At 43.9% G+C, this 26,079-nt stretch overlaps 1 protein-coding gene across 1 annotated transcript in view; it reads left to right on the top strand.

Annotated features, from left to right (window-relative positions):
• The first annotated feature begins 304 nt into the window (after nucleotides 1-304).
• FARP1 (FERM, ARH/RhoGEF and pleckstrin domain protein 1) overlaps nucleotides 305-26,079 on the top strand; it is a 290,345-nt gene continuing 264,570 nt past the window's right edge. The window contains exon 1 of the mRNA XM_082675754.1: nucleotides 305-390. The gene's annotated coding sequence lies outside the window, so the exon portion shown is untranslated. The remainder of the gene's footprint in view (nucleotides 391-26,079) is intronic.

Genomic DNA, 26,079 nt, shown 5'->3' with positions numbered 1-26,079 from the left:
GGCGCGGGCGCAGGGCTGCGGGCGCTCGGCTGGCGCGCGGGGCGGGGACGCGGCCGCCGCCCGCTTTGCGCCGCTCCTCCCCGCGCGAGTGGCGCTCGGCCCGGCGTCGAGGCGGCCATGGCGACCCGGAGCCCGCTCCCCACCCACCCCGCCTGCTCCGCCCTCCCCTCCGCCCCGCGACACCTTTGATGGCTCGGACCTCGGCCGGCCACCGCCAGCCCCGCTCGCGTGTCCGCGCCGCCGCCGCCGCCCCCGCCGCCCGCGGGTATTAATAGCCGAGCGTCCCCGCCGCACGCGCAGCCGGAGCCACCGCGCCCTCGGCCGCCGGGAGCTCGGAGCTGCGGAGCCCGGAGGCCGGGAGTGGGAGCCGGAGCCGCCTGCGCCGTGGAGGTAGGAGGCGCGCGGCGAACAATGATCCCGGCGGACTGGCGGCAACTTGTGCGAGTCGGGCGCCCGGAGCCGACCGACCGGGGAGCGGGTGGAGGTAGCTGCGTGGCCCGCGGGTCCTGCGCGGAGGAGGGCGCGGCGGGTGGGATCGGGCTTCCCCTACTGAGGCGGGAGAGTCGCCCTCCGGGCCCGGGGCAGCCCGGCAACAATAGCCGGAGCTCGGGGGCCTCCGGGCTGCGCGCCGCCCCTTGCACCCTCCTCTTACCTCCGGGGACTCGGGCTGCGGGCTCCGCGCGCGTCCCCTCTCGCCTCCCCCGCCCCGCGGCGCCCTTCCCCCTCTTCCTCCCATCCCACCCGGCGCGCTGACAGCGCCGGACGCGGCTTCCGGACCTCCGGCTGCAATCTCGGCCCCTGCGACCGACCGCGGACCGGGGAGGTGGCCTTTGGCGCCGCTGCCACCGCGCTGCCGGGTGCCCCTCCGCTCGCCCACGCTGGCGCGAGGACCCCGGTGGGTGACAAAGAGGAACACGCCCTCTGCCTAAGTTAGATTTTGTCTCTCTTTGCCGCCAACCTTTATGAAGAGCAAAGTTTTTTTTTTTCTTCCTTTTGTTTTTTTTTTTAAGCAAAGGACAGAGATTTTTGTGGTGAGCATTTCCAAACAACAACTTCTGATTGTGGTTTTACGATTTAAGTTCCGGAAACTTTAGCTGTGTGATCCTGTTAGACCTTTGAGAGTGTGTGCGTCTGTGTGTGTGTGTGTGTGTGTGTGTGTGTGTGTGTGTGTGTGTTTTGTTTGAGGGGAAAAAAATGAGTTCCCCGTAATCAGTCTGGATGTCGTTTATGGCAGTTGGAGCCCAGCTGGAGTCTGTGCAGGATCCCCCAGAAACGAGGGAGGTGAGGCGCACAAAGAAACGAGGACCCTGGTATCAGATCAGCCCCTTGAGATGTGGAGAGATTGCCTTTCATCTGGAATAGTTTAGCCGGCTCAGCCTGTCTCCGATTCTTCTGGAGTACCATGGTGGCCTCTGGCTGTTTCATTTTATTATTGTTGTTGACGTCTTTCTTGTTAGTTTCCCAGGTTTGACTTGCTCAGCCCCGCCCTCCCCTGTTTCACGGTTCCCCCTTAGCCATGGTTTTTGGGGACCCCCATCTCCCCCACCCAGCAGGCAGGGTCTTCAGCAGAGCCAAACCCCAGCCTAGCAGTGGGTTAGGTTCACTGCGCTTTGCTTGTGGTGACTTGGCCAAGCCCATTCCAGAACATCTTCCAGCATTGTCTTGCTTTTCTTATTCAGTCTAAACAGGACAGAAAGGAGGAAAAAAGGCCTTTTTGGCCCTGGGAGCTTTGGGACATTTGCCTTAAAAATTGTCCTCATTGTTGCCATCAGGCAGGCCCTTCTGAAGTCTCCTGCGTTTGGTTTCTTCCCACATTCCACAGCCTTCCGGCCCGGGTTTACCTTCAGCCTTTCCTGGGGGTTGGTTGGTCTTCTGGGTTTGACAGTTTCTGATGCTCTTCGTGTGGGTTCAGCGTCCACATGCCTCACTTTATATTCCTGCAGCATCGTTCTGCAGCAAGGCACCAATATTGGAGTTACTCCAAGCACAATGAAACGTTTGTGTTTTTAGAATGTCTGGCTAATAGAGCTGCTTCTGGGAAAAATGAAGAGACACATTATTGGCCAGTGGCTGGCTTACTGGGCGAGGTGTTGGTGGAAATAGTGAGCTGCTAGCCCAGGGCTTCCCAGAATCTCTTCTTTCTTCTTTGTGGACGAGAAACTTGAAATACTTGGTGATGATATAGCTGTGCTCCATAGGGTCACAGATTCGGTAGCATGCCCCCTGTGAGTTGGGATGTGGTTTTTCATTTAAGGTGTTCTTCCCCTGTGGGAATCCTGAAGGTAGGTTTATAATGTCCCTTTTCACATAGTTAGTCTTCTTCTGGAATTTTATACAGGGATTGAATTCCTTAGGTCTTAATAGAATACTAATGGTGCTCTGCGGGCCAAATTTACCAAAAGGAGATTTAAAAATCTATCCTAGATAATTTTCTTCTGGTATGTTGCAGTTATGCCATAATTATCTTAAGACCATGAGGAACCTGGGTGAATATTTTTGTTTTGCTTTTTACTTAAGAAACTGTCCAAGGAAATGGTTTTAAGAAGATAAGAATTGAATATAGTATTGAAAGGGTTAGGTTTTTTTTTAAAGTGGGATTCATCCTCTAATATTCATGGAGCTCTAATATTCATAGAAGAGTTTAATTCATTTGGAAAATGATATGTATTTATAAGGAGGGTGCCTGTGATAGACATCAGAAAAGAAAACCTTTTTCCATCCTTGAGGAGGTTAGAGAATGCTGGAGAAGACACAGGAGCCCAGTTTTTGCATACTGAACAGTTTAGGAAAGACGGCATTATGGCTTTCCTAGAGGATGAGGAAAGTTGTATGGATTTGTAGGTACTTGGCTAGAGCTTTGACAGCAAAAGCTTTAGTAACTGGCCTTGCTTATTTCAGAGACCTGCCTAGTGAAATGCACTTTCCCCTTGAACTGAAGATGCTACAGACAAGAGAAGGGCTCTTATAATCCCCAAATACAGTCGCTCAAGTCCTTTCTACTTTGGGTGCACAGGTATTCCAAGTGTTGCTTACCATTGCCTGGGAGGGGAGAGGGTGGGCTTTTAAAGGTTCCTGGCGCTGCACCTCTCGTATTATTTGGTACTTTTGATTGAAAGGAGGGCTCTCCAAGCCTGACTATTGAATGGGAAGCGGTGGATCAACTTTTAAAAAAAATTTTTCCTTGCTTTTTAGTGGTTAGAGTTTCTGCTGTGGCCTCACTTCATCATAGGCCCCTCACTCTCTGTTTCCGCCAGGTTACTGCCTTAAGCACTTCCACATGTCTGAGAAGAGCAGAGCCCAACGGTTTCCATTCAAAATTATTTGAAATACTGATTTCACCAGTCCTTTTATGCCAAATGCTGCCTTTGTTTTTAATCAAGAAGCCCCCAGAAACTGTTTATATTGAAGTGGAGAAACTGGCTTTTTATAGGCTGCCCTCCTCCTGGTTTAAGTCAGTTAAAAATGTTTTGCCAAGTGGATACTTTGAGCAGAAGTGGACAGTTGGTACGTATTAAATGTGGGTGCTCTAAGCCTTTGATACTTGTGAAATAAACCAGGGACCATCAGGTACAATGTGCCTTCCCATGCTCAGTGCTGCCTATGAACTCAGGCAGTTTTCTTATTTAATGTGAGATGGAAATCAGACGGCAAGATGGGCAGTTTAATATGGGAATTCATCATTTACACTGAATTAATTTCATGTGTAAAATGGTCATATTTGTGCATACATTTTCAAACAGAAGGGCCTCAGGCCAAACTGGATTACCTTTAACTCTCTATTATGTAATATTCCTCACCAAAGAGTAACTCCACTTTACGTGTAGACTTTGGCCTTTTCATAAAGGTATCTTAGAAGACTCATAAATCCAGTATTATATGACTTTCATTTTTTGTTCTCATCATATTAATTCAGGATCTAGTCTAGTGCCTGGCACATAGCAAACCCTTTCTAAATGCTTGTTGAGTGAATAAGTAAACCTAATTTTCATGTCCTTTCAAGTTACTCTTTAAGGTTTTTAAGGGAAATTTGATATCAGCCCTGACAAGTTGTTGTTCTGGGAATTGGAAAATTTGGTATTTGATTTCATTTCTGTTTTGTTCTAATTTAACAATTTAAGCTAACCTTTAAATTTGGGTATTGTAAAAATATACAGGCTCATTTAAAAAAATCAGACAATAAATGCATGAAGAAGAAAGTAAAACCTACCTGAAAAAATTGGCTTCTGGGATAACTTTCCCTTTCCTTCTTAGACATATATTTTTTAGAAGTTCCATTAGTGAGCATCTCTTGGGGGTAACCTCAGTTTTTGTGTGCCTTTAAATTTGTTCCGGAATGATAAACTACCTGGGCGCGCAATTCTGGATCGTTGATCCTGTATTAATCAACTCTCTTTTGGTTCCATTGTTGTGGTTGCAGTGTCCACTGTCAGGCTAACTGTTATTTGTAAATTGTCTGTCTTTTCTCTCTGGCTGCTTTTAAGATCCTTTGGAGTGCTGCAGTTTCACTAGGTCTAGATGTAATTTCTCCTTTACTTTTATTCCCCTCTCTCCGCCTCCATCTGCTTCTTTTCCCTCCTCCCTCCCCCTTCCTCCATCATCTTATCAGTGTGTTCCTCTCTGTTGCCCTGTAGTATTTCAGTGTCTGGATGTGCTACAATTTGTTGATCTGGTCACCCTTGGCCACTCTGGCTGTTTCCAGTTTGGGCTGTTCTGAATAAGGCTGCTATGAACATTTGTGAACAAGTCTTTGTGCGGAGATCTGTTTTCCTTTTTATTGCTCGGTCTTATGATAAGTGTATGTTTATGAGAAACTGCCATCTGTTTTTCCAAAGTGTTTGTACCATTTTACATCCTCGCCAATGACGTATGAGTGTTCCACGTACTGTAATCCTCATGAACACTTGAAATTATCCATCTTTTTCATTGTAGCCGTTCTGGTGGATATGTAGTGGTATCTCCTTGTGGTTTAATTTTATATTTCTCTGAAAGGGAAATGATAAGTTTTCCTGTGCTTTTTGGCCATTTGTCTATCTTCCTTTGTGCCGTGTCCATTAACACTTCGTTCTTTTTCATTGATTTTTGTCTGATTGTTTTATATAGCTTTTGAGTATAATTGACATACAATAAACTGCATATACTTAGTGTCATCTTATTTTACAATTATAGGAGTTCTGTGTATATTTTATATACAAGTTCTTTGTTAGATCTATGTATCATGAATATTTTTACCAGTCTATTTTTTAATCTTTTCCTCTTTTAGTGGTATCTTTTGAAGAGCAGAAGTTATTAGGGAAACATTGTACATGGTCTACTTATTGAACTTATTAAAGGTCAGGGGATTTTTTCAACTTTGGAAAAATAACATTTTTGTGTGTAAGACATAGACTAATATTGCTGTGTTCAAGAGGTCGGACTCCATTTACTTCATAGGGATGGAGCAGTTCTATTCTTTCCTAACTAAAACTGAGTTGAAAAGACATGAAAATGAAAAAAACAAAAAAAACAAACCCTGCTTATTTTGAAAATCTGGGGAAACAAGGTGTTTCAGGTTATGATCAAATAGATTTCTGAAATTCAAAATTGAATTGTTTGTTCTTTTAGCACACAGAAAGATTGTGGAAAATAAATATTTTTGAAATCAATACAAAAACTGGAGCCCTGGGTAAAAGCAACATGTAACATTCTAAAAAGAGGTTGGAATGGCATACGTAGGTGCTTGTAAAAGGAGCTGAGTTTCCTTATTTTGGCATGAATTATATAGTGTTATTTATGTACTCTCCTCATTTTCTGAACCAGATAACAAGCATTGTTGTCAGGTCAGAAAGTATGTTTTCCTGATTTTTTTTTCTCCTGCCCATAGAAGGTACATAAATGTTGCTTGACTTGGATTAAAATTTCTGTAATGACTGCAACAGAAACAGACTCAAAGAAATAGAGAACAGACTTGTGGTTGCCAAGGGGGAGGAGGGTGGGGAAAGGATGGATTGGGAGTTTGAGATGATTAGCAGATGCAAACTATTTTATGTAGGACAGGTAGACAACAAGGGCCTACTGCAGAGCACAGGGAGCTATATTCAATATCCCGTGATAATCCAGAATGGAAAAGAAAAATAAATAAATAAAATTTAAAAGTTTGTATAAGGAAAACCCCATGACATTTTAGAATACGGAAGTTAGAGATTGGGATCAAAGGTAACAGGAGTTGGGAGTATAGGTGTTAAAATGTGATGTTGCGCAAGTTATTGGTGCTCTTTTCCTAAAACATCAAGGAAACTTCAAGAGTGCATTTATTTTCCAGTGGCAGAATCTTTGACTAATAGCAGTGCAAGTCATCAAACAATTAGTTGCCTCAAGGAATAATAAGAAGGGAGGGGCTCCCGGTTCGATGCCTCAGCTCACAGCGTCACCCAGGTTCTTTCTGTCCTTGCACCCTGCCATCCCAGCTTGTTGCTTTCTGTACTCTGGCTTGTTGCCTAGTGGTTAATTAGGCTGCTGTGGCCTGATTAGCTGTTACCGCGGAGGGCTGCTGCAGCTCCATGCTTTTTACTCTTACACATTCGGTGTCGTCGGGCCAATAATGGCACAGCCTTCTTCACGCTCCCTTTGTCCTTAAGCAAAGTGCTTCTCAGAAGCCTCCAACATTTGTTGGTCTTTGAAGAAGGATCTGGGGAATATTTCTGTGCTTTGAAAGAGAGACCCAAGGGCTGGACTGAACGTGATGCCTGGAACCACAGCAGCCGAAATTGTGGCTAGCCTTGGGATGAAGGCAAGAGGATGATGGGCTGAAAGGTGGAAGCAGAGTTCTGTGATCTTCCTGCACCTGGAGCTTCCTACACTAAATAATAGCTAATTTTGTATACCAAATAAAGCAGACCTGGACTTAGTGTACTAAACCATAAGTTTACCCACTTTCTAATTCTGTTATTGCCATCCAAAGCATCTTGACTGATATATTAATGGAAGACTTTATCTTTCTTTTTAAAAAATATTTTGTCTTTTTTTGTTTTTGAAATTAAGTAGAGTTGACTTACAATGTTAGTTTCAGGCGTACAACATAGTGATTTGACATTTTTATAGATTATGCACCATACAAAGGTTATTTCAGTATTAATGACTATATTCCCAGTGCTATACATTACATCCCTGGGACTTACTTATTATATAACAGGTCGTTTGTGCCTCGTAATCCCCTTCGCCCATTTTGCCCATCGCCCCACCCTCCTCCCCTTTGGCAGCCACTAGTTTGCTCTCTGGATCTGTGAATCTGTTTCTGTTTTGTTGTATTTATTCATTTGTTTTTTAGATTCCACATATAAGTGAAAATACAGTGTTTATCTTTCTCTGTCTGACCTATTTCACTTAGCATAATCCCCTCCAGGTCCATCCATGTTGTCATGGCAAGATTTCATTCTTTTTTATGGCTGAGTAATATCCCATCGTGTATATATACTACATTTTCTTTATATATTCATCTGTCAGTGGACATTTAGGTTGTTTCCATGTCTTGGCTATTGTGAATAATGCTGCAGTGAACATAGGGGTGTGTGTATCTTTTTGAATTAGTGTTTTTGTTTTCTTTAAATACCCAGGAGTAGAAATGCTGGATTGTATGATAGTTCTAGTTTTAATTTTTTTTTTTTTTTTTTGCTGTACACGGGCCTCTCACTGTTGTGGCCTCTCCCGTTGCGGAGCACAGGCTCCGGACGCGCAGGCTCAGCGGCCATGGCTCACGGGCCCAGCCGCTCCACGGCATGTGGGATCTTCCCGAACCGGGGCACGAACCTGTGTCCCCTGCATCGGCAGGCGGACTCTCAACCACTGCGCCACCAGGGAAGCCCTAGTTTTAATTTTTTGAGGAGCCTCCATGCTGTTTTCCGTAGCGTCTGCACCAGTTTACATTCCCACCAACAGTGCTGGACGGTTCCTTTTCTCCACATCCTCTCCAACGCTTGTTATTTCTTGTCTTTTTGATGATAGCCGTTCTGACAGGTTGGAAGATTTGATCTTTCATCTGCCATTTAACATTATCTATGAGAAAGAGTTTATTACTCTTAATTATATGGAAAGTGGCTTAGTGATCACGTCAAGTCACTGTGAGAGATGAACTATTTTTAAGGACTTTACGTATCTGATAATGTGTGCCAGGCTTGTCACTAAGTCTGCATGATTTTCACCTTTTCCTCTTACGATGGCCTTGCAGGACATCTGCTTAGCATTGACCATTTGGAGTTTGGATAACAAGGCATACTTGATGGGAATATTTCATTTCTTTAAGAAAAAAATGACGGCAGTGCCTACCATTTCTGTCAACCTAGAGTGGCGTTTATCTGCATGTTTAATATTGCTTCCGAGATTTTTGAGGCCATTATTTATTTATTTTTAAAATAAATTTATTTATTTAGTTTTGGCTGCGTTGGGTCTTTGTTGCTGCGCACGGGCTTTCTCTACTTGCGGCGAGCGGGGGCTACTCTTCGTTACGGTGCATGGGCATCTCATTGTGGTGACTTCTCTTGTGGAGCACGGGCTCTAAGCACGTGGGCTTCAGTAGTTGTGGTGCACAGGCTTAGTTGCTCTGCGGCATGTGGGATAGTCCCAGACCAGGGCTTGAACCTGTGTCCCCTGCATTGGCAGGTGGATTCTTAACCACTGCGCCACCAGCGAAGTCCCTGTGAGGCCATTATTAATCAGATATTAATATCTTCCTTTATAATCTTGCCGGATCTTTTGGTTGTCTGGCATGAAATCTTACTGGGGGCCAATGTTATTAGTAGAGTGAACTGCTTGGAAATGTCAGGATTTGGGTAAACTAAAGATTTACCGCGTTGGAAAATTAGACACAGATATTTGTGAGCCTGTAAAGAAAAGTTGAATGATTTTATAATAACTGTAATCCAAGCAAATGAATTGAACGGAAAATATCCTGGTGAACAACTTGTAGAATATAGAGCCACAATATTCCTATCTATTTTTATTTAATTGATATGACTTTAAAAAAGAAATCTGGTCCTTCCCTCACCTCTTACTATCAAGATGGTCAACTGACCAGGGTAACTTGCATATTCACTGCTGTTTTATTTTCACTTTATGTAAGGACTTACCAATTCAACAGATATTTATTGAACAGCTCTGTTGAATTACTAGTTACCATTGGTGCCACAAAAACAGGGTGCAGTTCCCTGCTCTCAGAGTGTAGCATCCAGACCAGATAGGGGAATTATCTAGATAATTACAGTATAAGGTGGTATCTGACCAGAGCTTTGCAAAAGGTACTGTAATCGTGGAAGTGTTCAGGATAGTAAGACATTGGATTCTGGTTGGAAGTTGCATTTAAGTTGAGCTTTCAATAAAGAAGTGTGTTTTGTTTGTTAGCTTGTTTATTTTAGTGTTCCCTTTGTAGTCTCTTTATTATAGCAGGATTAGAAAAGTATTCACTTATAAAACAGAAAGTAAAAATCCCTTGCAATCCTGCTGGTCAAAATTTATGAAGATTAAGATTTGATTTATTTCCATTTGACTTTTGACATATTCGATATATTCCCAGTATTTTTCTCTATACATACAAACATACATTTTTTAAAAATTGGGAGAATGATGCATGTATAATTAGAAGTCACTTTCCCCCCATAACATTGTCTGAGTGTTTTCCATACTGAGTTTTCTTTGAAATGAAAATGTTCAGTGACTATATAATATCCCCCTGTGTAGTTCTACATAATGAACCTAACGTTGCCCTTTATCGGTCATTTCTTCTGCTTGCAGTATTTGGCTGCAGTGACGATCTGTAGATAAATCTGTGGAAAAGAGGGTCTCTTGTTGCAAGGGACAGACACCCACCTTGAGTCATAGGAAGCAGAATAGGGGAATTTCGTAGCTCTCAATTCCAACCTCAGAAAGGGCAGAGGTGGGTCATCTCAGGAAGGGAGACCTGGGTCCAAAGGCTCCAGCCACCTGTGGGGTTGCCCTCACAATGCCCTGCTTTTACACTAGGGATTGGCTTCATTTTCCTGGTTCTCTCCACTGCCACTTCGGGACAGTTTGCTGGTGATGGTGGCGCTGTCCTGCATGTTGCAGGAAGGACAGCATCCACGGCCCCGCCTTGAAAGTCAAGCGGTCCTTCAGTCATGCTGACAGCGTCACGCGTGTTCCATTCCCCGGGATAAAGCATTCATGCCGCTCCTGCTGTGATCGAGAATCACCTAGCTGGAGTTTGAACCCCCATCTCTACCCCTCCAGGGAAGGACTGCTGTTTAGCCCAGATGAAGGGCCCCTCTTGTGATGGGTGTGTGTGTGGGTGGGGAGGGTGTACAAGGATGGGGTGAGGGTGGGGAACAGCAGCCTTTATGGGTAGGATTGACAGGCAAAAATAAGAGGAAAAAACTTCCTGGGAGAGGGATCAGAAGGGAAGGAAGGGCAGAGATAGGAAGGAAAGGCCCCGGTCTACCACCATCCAGGGCTGTGCTGAAGCTTGCGGGTCCCCATCACGTAAAGGTTGATGTCTGAGCCCCGAGAGCAGCAGTTCTAACCTAATGTTCCCTTGTGAGGGGCGTCATAGTGATTTGTCCCTGATTAGACATTATCCCCAAACAACCTTCCTCTCGCTTGTATTTAGACACACCTTCTGGAATGGGAGGAAAGGGGTAGAAATTGATCAAGCTTGCTCGGTGTGAGTTTACAGCAAAACTGTTCCCTGCAGAAGCCCACCAGGTAGGCTGGGATGGGAGGTGTGCCTGTGGGTTACTTTCTCCTCACTTGTGACGACTCCTTACGTGCCCCCTTTCTCTGTTGTTGGTCAGAAGCACTTAGTGAGCAAAGGTGTTAGTTCGTGGCAGCCCTAATCAGTCCCCAGCAAACAGGGCTGTTTCAGGACAACCATAGGTTGAGAGGGAAGATGCCCATTTGTGACACAGCCACGCCACGCCCATTTTTCAAATTCCCAGTCAAAGCAATGCCTGTGTCTCAGCTCCGTTGGCCCCCCTTTTGAGATAATCCACAGAGGCGTTGGGGAAGCTGACTGATGCATAACTGGTTTTATACATAGAGTATCTCACATCATTAGTTATTTACTCCCCGATGTATGAATTTTGCCTTTTTCCCCAGAGTTAGTTTCTGGAGGTCAGGGGCCATGTCTCAAACTTCTATTGTATCTTCTAGGTTCTTAGAAAAGAGCCTTTCTTTGATGGATTAATGAAAATCTTATCATAGGATCTTAGGCAGCTAGAAGGTCACAACTCATTAGATTCTCAATAACTCTTCACAAGCTAGAAAGAATAAAAGTGATCTATCTCACTTGAAACAAAGATCTGTCAAGCACCTTTTATCCGGAGGGCACGGTTCTTGAGATTCACGTCGGTGAACAAAACAGGCCGAAAAATCCTCGTCTTCAAGGGGACCATATATTTTTCAGGGTCCAAACTGAGACATTTTTGACCCTGAAGGGTGCCAACTCCACGGGTTGCCGGAACAAGAGGAGTCTAAGTGGGTGGTCACCCTCGTGCTCAGAGAGTGGCCCAAAGTGGGGGGCTGATTTTTCCCAGAGACCGTCAGACTGCCTTTGGGACGGTCTGGGGACAGACACAGTTAATCTCCTGCGACTTCAGGGATGAGCCCCAACATTTACTCACGTGGCACATGTTTACTGAGAACCTGTGAGGTTGTGTCAATGTTCTCCTAAAAGATTGTTTGCTCCCGGGCAAGACTCTTCATAGGGACATGCAAGTGGGAGATGTGTCCTCACCTGTCGAGGAAGATAATGAATGGCATTGCTCGAGAGATGGTGGACTCCTGAGAGACACATCACAGATTCCAAGTAACTTGCATGCAGGTGTCCTTTTGATCAGCGTTTTTTTTAGATTTGGAAATCAACAGGGCTCTAGGCCCTGAAGGTGATTTAACAGATATATTTCTTTTTAAGGGAAAAAGGAATTGAAAATGTTTTGGAAGGAAAGCATAGGTGCATTAATAATAATAAAAAAATGATATACAGTAAAAGTGACTCTTTCCCCCCCGTGTACTGTGCTGTGAGTTTTACCACGTGTACTGATTTGTATGACCAACACCACAATCAAGATATGGAACATTTTCAGCAGCTCAAAAAATTCCCGTTTGTTGTTTCTGTGTGTCACCCTCCTCTGCCCCCTGCCCCAGCCCCTGTTAACCGCTGATCTTTGCTCTGTCACTGTTTGTTCTTTTCCAGAATGTCTCATAAGTGGAATCACGGAGTACGTAACCTTTCGAGACTGGCTTCTTTCACTCACACGAATGTCTCTGAGATTCTTCTAAGTTGTTGTGACCATCATTCTTTCCCTTCTGTGGCTGAGTTGTATTCCATTGTGTGGATGTACCACAGTTTGTGTGGCCATTCAGTTGTTGAAGGACATTAGGGTTGTTTCCAGTTTGGGGCAGTTGTGAATAGAATGGCTATGAACGTACAGCTGGTAGAAACTGTCACGCGCAGGTTTTGATGTGGGCGTGATTTCTCCGGGGCAGAGATCCAGAAGTGGGGTCTTCACCAGCACTTGATGTTGTCAACACTTTTTATTGTAGCCATTTTAATAGGTATTTAGTGCTGTGTCAGCAAGGCTGTTTATTTATTTATTTATTTTGAAATATGCTAAGAAAACACCTGTAAAATGGGCTTATCCAAAGATAGGACTAAATCATTTCCTGGACTACCTAGCAGAGGCTTCATGAACTCTGTTAGCTGCCCGTTTTTTGAAGGGGTAGATCAAAAAGAGCAATTGTGTATATAAAGTCTGTAACAATGCCAGCAAGAAATAGATGTAAATAACATGTCCTGTAGATACTTGTCTCAGAGACCTGATAGGGTGCATAGGTTTGATGTCAGTATCTTGTTAATTCTCTATATGAATATACAGTGAAAGTGATTAAGAGATAAAATTACAGAAGCAGCTGAAAGGCAGTATAGACGTGGAGGAAAGAACACAGGCTTCAGGACATGTACTAGTTGTCTATTGCTGTGTGACAGATTCCTCCCAAATTGAGTGACTTATGTCAATAGTAAACATTGTCTTTCACAGCTTCTCTCGGAGGGGACTCTGGGAGTGGCGTAGAAGGGCAGCTCTGACTTGGATATTCGTAGTAAAGATGTCAGCTGGGGTGGTAGGATCTGTTTCCAAGGAAGCCCTTAGGCTCCTCGGGCAGGCTGCTTGAATGTCCTCACAGCATGGCAGCTAGGTTCTCCCAGAGTGAGTAATTTATGAGGAGACCAAGATGGAAACTGTCATGATCTAGGCTGTGAAGTCCTCCTGTGTCACTTCCAGATTCTGGGTCACACAGGCCAGTCCTGATTCAGTGGGAGGTGACTACCCAAAAGCGTGGATGCCAGGCGGCAAGGACCACTGGGAACCATCTTGGGAGCTGGCTACCACGGGACTTGAGGGACCTATGTTCAAATCCCCGCTGGCCACTCAAAAGCTGTGTGGCCTAGAGCAAGGCATGTCATTTCTGAATCCTACTTTCCTCTCTTATTTTAAAAATGGAGGTAATAATACCTACTGAATAATAATTACTGAGATACAAATCATGGATTCTAAATAAATTGCTTGTCAAAGGCTTGGTGGTCAGCATTTGTTAAGATTTGGAATTTTGGAAATTTGGGATTTCTTTTGGGAATTGAAGATAATATCTAAAAAGGGATTGTCTGTCAGTTTGTAAAAGGCTCGTGACATAGCAGGTGTTATTTGTATTATTAAACCATGAACTTTGAATCTTAACTGCAGAACCTGTCAACAAATAAACACATTAAGTAACGACATTCTTTTTAGCAAAGGTATTGGTCACAGCTCCATTCACTTTTAGATTCTGTGTATTTTTTTCTATATATATGTATTTTTTCTTCCTTTCTTGAAAGGGGAAAGCCAGTTATTGTGAATTAGCAAAGACCAAATTCCTCCTCTAATCTGGTTCTCAGGTCTTTACTTTTAATAATACCCCCCAAATAAGAAATATGTTGTTTGCGGTCTGCTGTATCGTGCTAGAGGAACTCAGAGAGACATTATGGATGAGTTTGGAGATGTCTGGAGAGCAGGTAAGACGCATCAGCTCACTGCATCCTCTTTATAGAGTGTTTAGAAAATGCTTACTTGTAAAAGTAATTTTAAAATACATGAAGCAGCCCCATTTGACTTTATCGGAACAGTCCAGAAAGCATTCCTTTTTGAAGTGATTGTGATGTGGGATAACGTAACTCTGCCTGTTTTGCTGTAACTGAGAAGAAGCATGGCTGAAAGAAATCGGGCGTCTTGGCCCCATTTTCTTTCCCCGCCTCCTCTATTTCACTCCTCCCCTTGACATGCCGCTATCCCCCCGCCATGTGCCATTCCTTTATTTATTTATTTAATTTTTGGCTGCGTTGGGTCTTCGTTGCTGCGCGCGGGCTTTCTCTAGTGGCGGCGAGGGGTGACTACTCTTTGTTGCGGTGCTCGGGCTTCTCATTGCGGTGGCTTCTCTTGTTGCGGAGCACGGGCTCAAGGCGCGCGAGCTTCAGTAGTTGTGGCTCGTGGGCTCTAGAGCGCAGGCTCAGTAGTTGTGGCGCACGGGCTTAGTTGCTCCAGGGCTCTTCCGGACCAGGGCTCGATCCCTTGTCCCCTGCATTGGCAGGCGGATTCTTAACCACTGCGCCACCGGGGAAGTCCCTGTGCCATTCTTAATACAGACCACAGGAGCCCTCGTCCCTCACATCCCCCCATATGTACACCTGCCGCTTCCTCTGCTTCGTATGTGAGAGCTTTCCACCCAGTCCCTGCCCACTCCCTTCCAGAAGCTTTTCCGAAGGCTAAGATCTACTCTGGGGGGGTGTTAACATCGACGCTCTGTGTTTATACCTCTGTGTTTTTTCTCTTCCCCACTCCTTTTATTTATTGAGCACCAACTTGCATTGAGCACTTCTAAGTCCCAGGCTGAATTCTAAGGCTTTATGTGTACAAAGTCATTTGATCATCCCAACCATCCTCATTTTTATTTTATTTTTTTTTGCGGTACGCAGGCCTCTCACTGTTGTGGCCTCTCCCGCTGCGGAGCACAGGCTCAGCAGCCATGGCTTACGGGCCCAGCCGCTCCGCGGCACGTGGGATCTTCCCGGACCGGGGCTCGAATCCGTGTTCCCTGCATCGGCAGGTGGACTCTCAACCACTGAGCCACCAGGGAAGCCCCCATCCTAGTTTTTAGTCCACATTTTATATAAGAGGAAACTGTGGCACAAAGAGGTTAAATGACTTGCCGAAGGTCACATAGTTTATTATTGGAGAAAGCTTTGGAAGTCTTTTCCCGTTTATTGCGAGCAACTTCTTCTGAAGTATTTTACACCTTCCACTTTCCTAGTGCCTGGTAAAGTGCCCAGAACATAGTAGGTACCCAGTAAATATTTGCTGAAGCTTAACTCTCTTAAGAGGCAAACTTTGTCTCAAATAATTTCTTTCCATTTCTTTGTAAAATGTAGTCACCCTTGACCTTCTACAGGATGATGAGGTTCTAAGGTTCTGAGCTTACTTCCAGTGTTCTTCATTCACCCTCTTTTTTCTGGGGGTAACTTACCTCTTTTGGGATTATACTCTTAGTTTGTTACTTAAGAGATGACCACATATGTTTAAAATTCTGTATAAGATGCATGTGTTTATATGCATTGAGAAAAGGGTGTTTTACCTGTGGTGTTCTTTGGATAGGAATAATGTGAGTGGTTTTTATTTTTTCCTTTGAACTTTTCTGTGTTTTGTAAATTTCCTGCAAAGAATTTTTATTCTTTTTATAATTAGCCAGCCATGTTATTTAACATGAGAAAAGTAAACTGTTTCTCAGAGGTGGAAGAAAAGAAAAACCTGTTCAGATTTTTTTCCTGCAAAGCCTGGTCCCATATGTAAACAGTCATCTGAGACATACTTGGGCATTGCAAATCTTTCCTTGCTGTGTTATTGAAACCACCTACTTGAAGATCACTTTCTTCTTCCTAGTGTTTCCAAGGCACCTGACAGTAATATAGATGCTCGTGACACTTGGGTGAGAGATGGTGGTCTAGGGGAGATGGTTATCAAAAGGTATTTTTAAATTTCTGGGTTGGAAGTTCAAGGTTGCCTGGGGTCTGTGGTTCAGATCAGTGGAATGCCTTTGTTTTGGAGGTAGAATAATTCATAAACATGAACTCAGACTCTAGGTATCGTTTGAGAATAGTAAGTCCAAGGTAACATAAATAAATCCCAGAGTTGGCGTTATCAGGTCCAAAGTTGGTGGTGAGGCTCAAGGCCTGTGGCAGGGGAACAGTGGCTTCTCCCAGGCTGGTACGTAAATTAGCAAGGACTGCAGGGGATAAGAAATTGCCCTGGTGGTTTGATTCCTTTTATTTAAAAAAATGGCTGTGCTTTGCTGTAGGAGGACGAATCTGAGAAATGCAGAAGTTGTTTGTCTACTTGTCGTGCCAGGCTGTTTGGGTACCACTTGCCTGTTTATCCTGAGGAGCTAACCAGGGTGGGCATCGTCCTAGTTTTTCATTCCCACTTGCTCTCTTCCCCCGGCATAATTCAGCGCTAGGAATGGCCCTCAGTTCTACCAGCTGAAGACACAATAAGAAAACCCTGTCTTCAGGGTGACGGTAGGGAAAACCCAATATCCCTCAAAACCCTTCCCCTGAAAGCTGCTTGAAAGTCTCCTGCATGGGCTAGAAGGACAAACAGCACATAGGAATCATGTCCGGCTTCTCCTTGGAGTCAGGATCCTAGCTGCCAGTTTTGTAGCAGGTACTATGCTAGACAGTGTACTTGTACTTTGCACGTATGTTTATTTGGTCATTTACTCAACGAGGAAGGTATTATCTCCATTTTACGGAAGAGGAAGCTGAGACTTAGATTATTGGGTAGCGTGCCCACGGTCACACAGCTAATCAGTGAAATCAGGCTTTCCTCAAATCCATGCTCTTCTTTGTGGCTCAGTTAGGGATGTTCTCCCAGCACAGCTGTACCCAAGCACGCCAGACTAGGGCGGCGTGAGCTGGATCCTGCAAGTTCAGGATCAGACCCTGCCTTTATTTACAAGTGTGTTATTTTGTTCATTGTGAACTTTAAAAAATTACTTTTGATTTTCAAAAAATTCGTTAAAAACGATTATCTTAGTAATTGTGTGTTTTGGCACCCCCTTCAATTTTGCATGCAAGGCCGGGGCCTCACTTACCTCACACAGGCCCCAGGCAGCGAGCAGTTCTGGAGACAGAATGCGGACAGTCTGATGAGCCCACAGAGGAGTTCAGCTTCCTTTGCGGCGCTGTGATACTATTTTATTTTCCCTTTCAAGGCATTTTAGTCACCAGTCTCAAAGACCAGTCTAGGCCCCAACTTTGCAGATGTTTTTCTGTCTCTGCTGGACACAGTGGCTGGTACCAGAGGTCACTTACTGAAGCTCAGCTTTGAGAAACGGAAGCCCAGGCCTGATGAAAGCCCGTTAGGTTCGCGGAGGCTGATGTTTGGGGAGCTGGTGTGGGAAGGAGATCTGTTTTCAGATTGAAGCTACATAATAAAGGAGCTGTGCCATGAGGCTTTCCCCAGCGCCGATGCCAGCCTGGCAGGTGGATGCCGTAGGTCTGACGGCAGGGCCTGTGCGGGTCAGGCCTGGGGGAGCGGGCCAGCCCGATGCAGGGGGATGGCTGCCTGCCTGTCCCCGGCGTGGCTTGCAGAATGGCTTAGGGGGCCTCAATGGATCACAGGCCTGGCCTAATGTATTTCACATGGGAATTGGCTGTGTTTCATGGAGTCTTTTTTTTCCCTCTTAATAAAACATTTAAAAATAACCTTGTTTCTCGTGCGTGTGCACGTGCCTTTTTTTTATATTCCATGACGAACTTATTTTACTGAAGTACAGTTGATTCACAATGTTGTGTTAATTTCTGCTGTACAGCAAAGTGATTCAGTTATACATATACATATATATATATACATTCTTTTTCATATTCTTTTCCTGCTTGTCTTTTTTTAAGATTTTTTTTTTTTTTTTTTTTTTTGGTGGGCCTCTCACTGCTGTGGCCTCTCCTGTTGTGGAACACAGGCTCCGGACGCGCAGGCTCAGCGGCCATGGCCCACGGGCCCAGCCGCTCTGCTGCATGTGGGATCTTCCCGGACCGGGGCACGAACCCGCGTCCCCTGCATCGGCAGGCCGACTCTCAACCACTGCGCCACCAGGGAAGCCCCCGCTTGTCTTCTTTTAATTGCAGAAATAACAGGATCATGGTGGAAACTTTGAAAAGTGAAGAAAAGTAGTCTGGCAACGCACACACATATACACACCCTCACACACAGATATGGTTCTCTTCTTCATATTGACCTTACATAGTTTTCTTTCCTTTCCTTAATTAAAAAAAACAAACAAACAGCTTATTATTATTATTTTTTTTGTCTGTACGCGGGCCTCTCACCGCTGCGGCCTCTCCCGTTGTGGAGCGCAGGCTCAGTGGCCATGGCTCACGGGCCCAGCCGCTCGGCGGCATGTGGGATCCTCCTGGACCAGGGTACGAACCCGTGTCCCCTGCATCGGCAGGTGGACTCTCAACCACCGTGCCACCAGGGAAGCCCAAAACAGCTTATTCTGAGAGCAGTTTGAGGTCCACAGCAGAATGGAGTGGAAAGCACAGAGTTCCCGTATACCTACTGCTCGGCCCCTCCCCGCTTCCCCCATTACCAGCATCAGGCATTTTCCTTAACTTTTAAATTTTTTTCCCTATGTTTAATTTTTTTCAACTTTATAATACATTGTACATATGTTTTGTGAATTTCTCCCCCCTAGTGTTGCTTCAGTAGTCCTTAAATTAACCTGATTAAGGGCAAAGTTCTCATGAGGTCACTTCCTGTTGACCTTTCCTCAAAGGAATGCAGCTGAGCTCACAGTGGAGTGGGGGGGGGGTGGACCCAATTGACCTTCTCTTTGAATATTCATCATGTGGAGATTTCCCAGACTGTCCTTAGAAGGATGTAGGGGCGATGAAGACTCACTGCTCCCGTCTCTCTTATCGCTGGATTTTTTTTCCTCATGGCATTTGTGGGAAGGGGTTTGGGATCTACTTTCTGTTAGAAGTGTGTAGCCTTCCTCGTGAGTTAGGAAATAGAACCGTAGCAGGAGTGTTTCCAAAACAGTCTTGACTGTTAAAGGAAACACCTAACTTGGAGGGATGCTTCTGGCAGTGAACGCTGCCGTGAGGCTTGCCTGCTTGCCAGCTTGGGGGTCGCAAAGTGGTGCAGGGTTTCCAGGGGAGGGCGTGGGTGAGAGCTGGGAACACGGCTGCCTTCTTAGTGGTGTGTGCTGGGAAAAAAGCCACCTTTCCCTTGTGTACCTGTAGACACTGGTTTATTTTGTTCACTTCTCTGCAACTACTGCCTAGCACAGGCTGTGGCCATTGTCAGCGGCCATTAAATCTTTGTCGAATGAAGGAAAATGAGACCCCCTTTGGGGCCTTCTTGGTAAAATGAGCTGAACCTCTCAAAACTGAGCCGACCTTCTCACCAGCTGTTTGGCCCCCATGGTCTGTGAAAGCCTTGAATTGAGAGTCACACGTTGATGGCAAATCTAAGTTTATTTGTCACCCTGCCCTCCAACACTGTCTACTTTCGAGAACCTGTCCCTTAGCTTCTGGACTTGCTTTCAGGCTCCCTCAGGCACAGGCCCGATTAGCCTCTTGAGAAGTTAGAGATTCTTAATGTTCTGTGAATGGCTGAGATACCTTGCAACCTTGTCAGGAGCTTGACAACAAATGCCCATTTAGAGGAAAAAAGAACTTGTTTGGGGGCCATGAGATCCTACATTAGTGGCCTGTAAATTAAACCTAGCATGGCCTTTTCCAGTACTTCTGATTACCCCTCTTTAGCTGAATTCTGAGTAAATTACTGGATGGCTAGAGTCTATGAGTAATGCCGTTGGTACCAACTCCAGCACATAGTCTTACTTTTAGTGAACAATACTTATACCTAATCATATTTAAGACTGTGTGGGAGAGGAGGGAAAGAAAGGATGAGGAAACTGGCATATGGGTATTTTGCCTCTATTAATATTTGTTGATTGGCTGGCTACCTGGGCCGATTTCTTTTTTGTAAATAAGTTCATTTATATCATTTTTTTGAGGAGTGTCATTTGTCCTAACCATACAGAGGTTGGTTGAATATCTGGACTCTGTTTACCAGACACCCGCTGGGCAGCATTACTGGGACTCTTGTTTTTGTGGAAAAGGACATTTTAATTTGAGACTGAAAGAGCCAGAAAGTCTGGGTTGCTCTTGGTGGGTTTATGCTGAAGTTTCTTGATTTTTCCTAACTGAATCTCTTGACTCTTTTGATTTTTGTCTGATTACACACCAGAGTGACACATCTGTGTCACCGTTTTTTTTTTTTTTTTTGCGGTATGCGGGCCTCTCACTGCTGTGACCTCTCCCGCTGTGGAGCACAGGCTCCGGACGCGCAGGCTCAGCGGCCATGGCTCACGGGCCCAGCCGCTCCACGGCACGTGGGATCCTCCCGGACCGGGGCACGAACCCGTGTCTCCTGCTTTGGCAGGCGGACTCTCAACCACTGTGCCGCCAGGGAAGCCCTGTGTCACCTTTATATGCACTTTTACCTACTGCTGTGAGTCCAGTGGAGGTGTCATTCATCTTTAGAGAGCTTAGGTTTTTGTTTAATATGAAACAAGCTCGTATTCTTAATTGTTTTAAGAATTACAGAGCATCCTTCACTGCTGTTGTTTTAGCTTTCTCCTCTGTCATCTGCTGTGCATTTTTGTATGAAAGGAAAGTCTCTTTGTCTTTCCGAAATAGAGCCAGTCTGGCAGGCCAAGAGGTTCAGCACTTAGAATTGTCCAAAGTGAAATATGATTCTTCCTTTAATCCTATCATTCACCCTCAAAATACTATGAAGTTTAGTTTGATTTAAAAGTCTTTGTTTTGAATTTGAAAAAGAATAGATGTATGTATGTGTATAACTGAATCACTTTACACCTGAAGCTAACACAACATTGTAAATTAACTATATTTAATAAATAAAAGATGGTTAAAAAAATAGACTCCAAAAAAGAATATAGTTGATTTACAATGTTGTGTTAGTTTCAGGTGTACAGCAGAGTGATTCAGATATATACATATGTATACTTTTTCAGATTCTTTTCCATTACAGGTTATCACAAGACATTGAATATAGTTCCCTGTGCTATACAGTAGGTTGTTGTTGGTTATCTGTCTTATATACATTAGTGTGTAAATGCTAATCCCGAACTCCTAATTTACTCCCTTCTCCCCCAACACTATCCCCTCTGGTAACGATAAGTTTGTTTTCTGCATCCGTAAGTCTATTTCTTTTTTGTAAATAAGTTCATTTATATCATTTTTTAAAGATTCCACATATAAGCGGTACCATATATTTGTCTTTCTCTGTCTGACTTACTTCATTTAGTATGATGATCTCTAGGTCCAACCATGTTGCTGCAAATGGCATTATTTCATTCTTTTTTATGGCTGAGTAATATTCCATTGTATATATGTACCACATCTGTATCCATTCATCTGTTGATGGACACTTAGATGCTTCCATGTCTTGGCTGTTGTGAACAGTGCTGCTGTGAACATTGGGGCGCATGTTTGAGTCTATTTTTGAACTAGTTATTTGTCTTTTTAAAAATTGTACTGTAATTTGGCATATTATGCAGATATTAAAGGAAGTGAAACATTTTTGGGGAAGCAATATCAGTGCTTTAAGACAAATTGTAACACTTGGAGTGGGTATTGTGAGCATGTGGTCCACACGTGGACCAACAGGCTTTGGTTTTCAACCCCACTAATTCAGGGTTCACGGCAGCTTGAACTCTGTCAGACGGAAGTTTGTTTTAACACAATGCTGTGGGAACAAGGTTTGTTAAGCAAATAGTGAAAGTTACATGGGGAACATTTACTCTCTTTAAGAGAAGAGACTTTTCCAACACTTTGGAAAGAATCATTCATGATTCTTGCCCCTTAAACAAACCCGGTAGGACCTTTATATGATAACCTTACATCATTTTAAAAAAACATATCATTCCAGAAATATTTTATGCATAGACATTTAACACAAATGGTGTCATGTACTAGATATTATATTGTATCTTGTTCACTTAAGACACCCTGAAGATTATTCTATATTAGTATTTACTGATCTGCCTCATTCTTTTATTGGCATGTGACGTTCCATTTTATGGGGATACCTTTATCTGTAAAGTTGTCTCTGTTGATAGACATTTAGGTTGTTTCAAAAATTTTGCTGTTATAAACCATGCTGCAGTGAAGATCCTTGAAGTCTCTTTCTGAGTATATCTGAAATATAAATTCTAGAAGTGGGGTCTGTAGTCAAAGGGTATATTTGTTTTTAAGATAGATAGATACTGCCATATTGCCTCTTAAGAGTTCATTTGTTCTGCTAACACGTATATCGTGCTTACTTTGGGCTAAGAACTGTTTCATGTGCTTTACAGATATTAACTTGTTTAATCCTCAGAACAGCTCTTAAAAGTACTATGGTTATCACATCTTTACAGATGAGGAAACTGAGGTTAATAGAGATGATGTAACCTGGCCAAGGGCCACATCCAGTAAGTGGTGAGCTAGGATTTGAACCCGGCAGTCTGGATCCAGAGGCCCTTCTTGATCAATCATTGTGTTTAACTGCCTGTTCCAGAGAGGAACCACAGTCATGTCCAGTGTTTTCACTTTTCCTAATCTGATTGATCAGTGAGATGTCAGGTTTTCTTAATTGTCATTTGCGTTTTTCTTACTGCTAGTTGAGGTTGGACACATTTTCAGATGTTGAGCCATTTGAATTTTTGTTTTGGTATCTGTCTACTACCTGTTCCTGTCCTTTGTCCATTTTTCTATTATTGACTTGAAACTATTTTTCTTATTGATATGTAGGAGTTCCTTTGCCTGTGGAGAAGATTAGCTCTGTGTCAAATGTGCTTTAAATGCTTTGTCTCACTTTGTACTTTGCTTTTTGGCTCTGTACTTTGTCACTCTTTGCCTTTATGGCATCTGGGGTCTAGGTCATGTTTAGAGAGAGCTTCCGTTGTCTGAGAGCATTTTTAAAAATCTCATAATTTCTTCTAGAACTTTATGGTTTATTTTTTTAAAAATTATGTCGGTTGAAATAACAATATGAGAGCCAACTTTTTTTCTAATAATATTTAGTGGTAATGAAGTGTAGCTATACAAGAATAAAAAACAATCTCCTAGTAAGTTAGTATTTGACTCATGCTGTGGTAGCAGGCTCTGCTGACTCTTGGTGGCCTAGTCATGTTGTTAGCCATGTAACTCATGTTTATAGCATGGCTATTTCCCCTTTTTGGCCCAGTTTTCCCTTCCCTGGAGTTAATAATTATCTAGCTTTTCCTCCACTTCATTTTCCATATACTTACCTAATTCACTCCAAAATTCTCACCTCTGGTCTAAATCCCTTTCAGTATATTCAAATTCATCAGATGCTTGGATATTCCCTGTTTTTATCCCCAATCCTCAAGGGGATTTGTCTGGAGGTCTGAGCTACTCCAGTCTGGCCTGGGTTTCTCCCTGGTCCAGTCAGCATCCTGCCATCTCTGCCACGCTGACCCTGTGCGTCCCCTTCGCCTCTGTTACCTGGTGTAGGATCTCTGAACTAGTCAGCATCAGGGATCTCTCTGATGTCACCCTAGGAATACCCCTGGCTTCTCTTCCTGAAATCTGTTTTCTGGAGCCTCTGCCTTCCATTTCCACATTTTCTCCCTCATTTTGGTGGAGCCCCTCGCTCAGTGTCTGGGGAGAACTTGTAGGCTGGCTGGAAGATCTGGAAACAGGATGATGGGTGGAAGTTCTGGAAACAGGATGATGGGTTGAAAGGCTGTTTAGAAAGTAGTTAAAATTTCCAGGTCACTGTGGACAGTGACTGAGCTCTCTGGACCCTTGTCTCACCCGTGTTTGTCCTTCCCTCGTGCTCCCAGTGTGGCCCCAGTACAGTGCTTGGTAACTCATTAGTTGGTGTGCCTGTTCTTTTCACTGTGTAGAGTGTTCATCGCTGAGCCAGAACAGCGATTGTTTCCTTCAAAAACTTTGTTTTCTCTGGAGATAATTCATTTCTTAAAAATTTGCTTGGGGCTTCCCTGGTGGCGCAGTGGTTGAGGGTCTGCCTGCCGATGCATGGAACATGGGTTCGTGCCCCGGTCCGGGAAGATCCCACATGCCGCAGAGCGGCTGGGCCCGTGAGCCATGGCCACTGAGCCTGCGCGTCCAGAGCCTGTGCTCCACAACAGGAGAGGCCACAACAGTGAGAGGCCTGCGTACTGCAAAAAAAAAAAAAAAAAAATTTGTTTGATTTGCTGAATACCCATTGCTAATTTCTTCCAAATAACTTCAACAGACCTGCCAATTTTCTTTCAACTAATTTTTTGACTGAACATTATTCCGTTTATTTATGTTTTTAAAGATTTTTTTTAATGTGGACCATTTTTTAAAAGTCTTTATTGAATTTGTTACAACATTGCTTCTGTTTTGTGTTTTGGTTTGTTGGCCGCAAGGCATGTGGGATCTTAGCTTCCCGACCAGGGATCGAACCTGCACCCCCTGCATTGGAAGGCAAAGTCCTAACCTCTGGACCACCAGAGAAGTCCGCTTACCATACTTTAAAACACATGATGTAGCCATTCAGTTCCCCCATCTTTTTCCCCTGGTGTCCACCGTCTGTAGCCCCCACCCTCCAGCTCCTGTGCGAACGAGTTGTATGCAAGGCCTAGTACATAGCCATCGTTCAGGGACTTTCCTTCACTGCTCTTCTTTCTTGGACCCACTCTTTTCTGGATTCCGCATCCTCTAATTTCATGATTTACCCCATTGTTTTGATAGAACACATACTCCAGTAGCTTTCTCAGAAAGGTGCAAGGGAGCTAAATTTCTTTTGATTCTTTACAAGTAAAAATGTTTTTAATGTGTGCTTATCTTTGCTTGATAATTTTACTACATGTGGAATTAAAATTTGAAAATATTATCCTTGATGTTTTAAAGACATTGCTCCGTTGTCTGCTAGCCTCCTTTGTGCTTTATGTTTTCTTTACGTCTCTGAAACATTTCGGAAAATTCACTTAACTGCCCATATTTTGCAGTTTCACAGTTTTTGGCATATATCTCAGTGGATCCTATGGAAATTATTTATGCTGGGAATTTGTTTTTCTTTTTAGTATGGAGACCCTTGTCTATCAGTCTGGGACATTTATTTTATTTTATTTTTTGTCCGTGCTGCGTGGCATGTGGGATCTTAGTTCCCCATCCAGGGGTCTGGACTGCCAGAGAAGTCCCAATCTGGGACATTGCTTGAATTAAAAATTTTTTCTTTTAATTCTCTCTTTCTGTAATTCCTATTATTTGAGGATTAGGCCTTCTTGAAGATTCCCATAAAATTTTATGGGAATCTTGAAGATTCCCATAAAATTTCTATGTATTTTTTTTTTTTTTTTACTTTACTTTCTATAAAATTTCATCAAATTAACAAGAAATTCAGTTATCCATATGGGTAATTTCCAAGAGCTGTTGACCTTTTTTCATAGCATCTCTCCCCCTACTTTAAGACACGATATTCTTTCTGGGGATATTAATTATAGGTTTTAAAAATGTTTTCCTCTACTCCCTGTAATGTCTGCATATTTTCAACAAGGCTTTTTCCCTTCTGTGTGTTTTGGTCCTGACCTTCATTTTGTAGGTTTTCCTTACATGTTTGCTCACCCGCAGCTGCCACTAAGAGCAAGTATTAAGAGGAAGGTACAGGGGCTTCCCTGGTGGCGTAGTGGTTGAGAGTCTGCCTGCCGATGCAGGGGACACGGATTCGTGCCCCGGTCCGGGAAGATCCCACATGCCGCGGATTAGCTGGGCCTGTGAGCCATGGCCGCTGAGCCTGCGCGTCCGGAGCCTGTGCTCCACAACGGGAGAGGCCACAACAGTGAGAGGCCTGTGTACCGCAAAAAATAAATAAATAAAAATGTGGTCACTTTCATTTAAAAAAAAAAAAAAAAGAGGAAGGTACAAAAAAAATCAGATCTGAATCTCTGTGCATATGGACAGGCTTG

This window comes from Grampus griseus (genome assembly GCF_964374135.1).
Source record: "Grampus griseus genome assembly, chromosome: 18".
Taxonomy (NCBI): domain Eukaryota; kingdom Metazoa; phylum Chordata; class Mammalia; order Artiodactyla; family Delphinidae; genus Grampus; species Grampus griseus.
The sequence above is the reverse complement of the archived record's forward strand: the minus strand, read 5'-3'. Positions and strand labels throughout refer to the sequence as shown.